A 3,168-nucleotide genomic window follows, 5' to 3' on the forward strand; every position below is an offset into this window, starting at 1 on the left:
CAAATTTTCAGTTTTAGACAGCCTTAATTTGCTTCATGTTAGTCCAAAAACATTTTTGAAGCTGTTGTGCGTTTCACTTAAGACATTAACAATTTTTGCCTAACCCCTGTATGTATACCTGTGTTAACAATGACTCCTCAAAATGCCTATTATTATTATTATTATTATTATTATTATTATTATTATTATTATTATTATTATTATTATTATTATTATTATTATTATTATTATTATTATTATTATTATTATTATCATCATCTAAGCTACACCCCTAGTTGGAAAAGCAAGATGCTATAAGCTCAAGGGCTCCAACAGGGTAAAATAGCTCAGTGAGGAAAGGGAAATAAGGAAATAAATATATAAGGGAAATAATGAACAATTAAAATAAAATATCTTAAAAACAGTAACATCAAAATAGATATTTCATATATAAACTATAAAAAGACTTATGTCAGCCTGTTCAACATAAAAACATTTGATGCGAGTTTGTACTTTTGAAGTTCTACAGATAATATAGTACAGTATATCTGTAATACTGCATACTTACATATAAGCTTAATAATTCAAGCTGTACTTTCAGGTTAATAAATTGTACAGGCTTTTGTTATCCTGAAAACTTTGTCAGCTAGGAATATGGGGGACATGTAAATCTACTAACTGAATAACAGCAGCCATTGTCTGGTTCTAAAGGTCTTACCTTAGGTGGAGAGTGTGTGTGTATACCATCTCATCCATTATGAAAACATCCCTGCCTGCCATTCTGCTGGACTGGGGTTCGGGTCCCGCTCAAGTTCAATAATTTCTCGTAGTCTCTGCAAGCTGACCATCCTTGTGAGTTCATGATTAGGGGTTTTAGGGAGCCTATAGGTCTATCTGCCGAGTCATCAGCAGCCATTGCCTGGCCCTCCCTGGTCCTAGCTTGGGTGGAGAGGGGTCTTGGGTGCATATCATATGTAATATGGTCAGTCTCTAAGGCATTGTCACTGTCCCTTGCATCTGCCATTCATGAGTGACCTTCAACCCTTTTACCCCCATGGACGTATATGTCCTTGCAAAAAACTGCTATTTACATTTATTTTTGCATATTTTTTATAACTTTATGAGAAACTTCAGGCATTTTCCAAAAGAATGAGACCAACCTGACCTCTCTATAACAAAAATTGATGCTGTTAGAGCAATTTAAAAAATATATATAGCAAAATGTGCTTGAAAAAAAAAAAAAAAACCTGGGGGTTAAGGGTTGGAAAGTTACAAATAGCCTGGGGGTAAAAGGGTTAAATCCAATAATCCATCTCTTGTCTCTGCTTCAAATTTCCTTTAGATTCCTCTCATGTAATCTAGGCAATGTGGTCTGACGTTGGTGCTGGGATGGCAATTCCGCACCCAATATTAACGGATGTAAAGTGGAAGGATATAAAGAAAGTGCGCTAGTAGCCAAAGACCCACAAGTAATGACTAAACTGATCCGCGTGAGGGGCACTGAGGGCGCTAACCCCCTATGAAAGTAAATAAAAAGTTTGGACAACCAGATGGAAGCAAGGAGGCAGGAACAAAAGTGAGATCTAGTGAAGATCATTTCGTAACTTCACTTGCGAGGTTGACAGATGAAAATTGTTTTTAAACTTTCTGCTGATCCGATGACTCGCTTTTCCGCTATCCATTCACGAAATCATAAGCACTACATAGAAAACTTATCAAGCTTCCTAATGAAACTTTCAGTTTATGTCCATCTTTATTCGTTTGTTAGACGCGTTACAAAACGTCAACATAAGTAGGTCGACACGTGATGTCGCTGCTCCCTGGCCAAAAGAAATGAACTTGACAGCGATTTTGTCATGACTGGGGTCACCGAACAGTTAACCCTTTTACCCCCAAAAGGACGTACTGGTACGTTTCACAAAAGCCATCCCTTTACCCCCATGGACATACCGGTACGTCCTTGCAAAAAAATGCTATTAAATTTTTTTTTTCATATTTTTGATAATTTTTTTGAGAAACTTCAGGCATTTTCCAAGAGAATGAGACCAACCTGACCTCTCTATGACAAAAATTAAGGCTGTTAGAGCAATTTAAAAAAATATACTGCAAAATGTGCTGGGAAAAAAATAACCCCCTAGGGGGTTAAGGGTTGGAAATTTCAAAATACCCTGGGGGTAAAAGGGTTAAAAGAGAATGTAGGTGAAGTGTAATTAATGCTGAAGATATTTCTCTTCAGGTAGATCCTTATACTCATACAGTATACTGTATAATAAACCATATGTAAACAGAATACAGAAAGCCGTATACGTACTTGAGTATACAGTACAGTAAACATAATATAAACTAAATACAATAACGGATTTTGAGCAAAGCGAAAAATCTATTTTTGGGTGAGATAGCCATGTCGTCCTGATGGAAGGTTCCTTTAGTAGCTTCCTAAGGGTATATATGACTACAGTGGATATTCCCAGAGAATTAAACTAAAGGTTTCCAGAATTCTAACTTAAGGTTATCCTTTAGGATATCGCATAACAACAGGGGATGTATTCTTGACACGCCACATAGCTATCTGCACCCCACATGACGTTTACACTTCGAGGGGGGAATTAGTGGCAAGATATGGGAGGAGCCGTTACAAAGTTCTCCTCCTCCGTTACTGTTATGGGTACTGGACAGTACACCATACGTAAACATAATACAGTGAGCCATATACATACCGTACAATAAACCGTTTGTAAACAGAATACCGTAAGCCATACAGTACTGTAAATGTAACGTACAGTAAACTGCAAGCAGTTTGTCTCTCTATCAAGCATACATCAACTAAAATGATAAACTTAAATATGATGGTGGTCTCTATGTTCACCCTTTTACCCCCAAAGGACGTACTGGTACGTTTCCCAAAAGCCATCCCTTTACCCCCATGGACGCACCAGTACGTCCTTGCAAAGAAATGCTGTAAATTTTTTTTTTTTCATATTTTTGATAATTTTTTGAAAAGATTCAGGCATTTTCCAAGAGAATGAGACCAACCTGACCTCTCTATGACAAAAATTAAGGCTGTTAGAGCAATTTAAAAAAAATATACTGCAAAATGTGCTGGGAAAAAAATACTATAACCCCTTGGGGGTTAAGGGTTGTAAATTTCCAAAGAACCTGGGCGTAAAAGGGTTAAATAATACTTCAAGG

The sequence above is a fragment of the Palaemon carinicauda genome, chromosome 34 (assembly GCF_036898095.1).
Source record: "Palaemon carinicauda isolate YSFRI2023 chromosome 34, ASM3689809v2, whole genome shotgun sequence".
Classification (NCBI taxonomy): domain Eukaryota; kingdom Metazoa; phylum Arthropoda; class Malacostraca; order Decapoda; family Palaemonidae; genus Palaemon; species Palaemon carinicauda.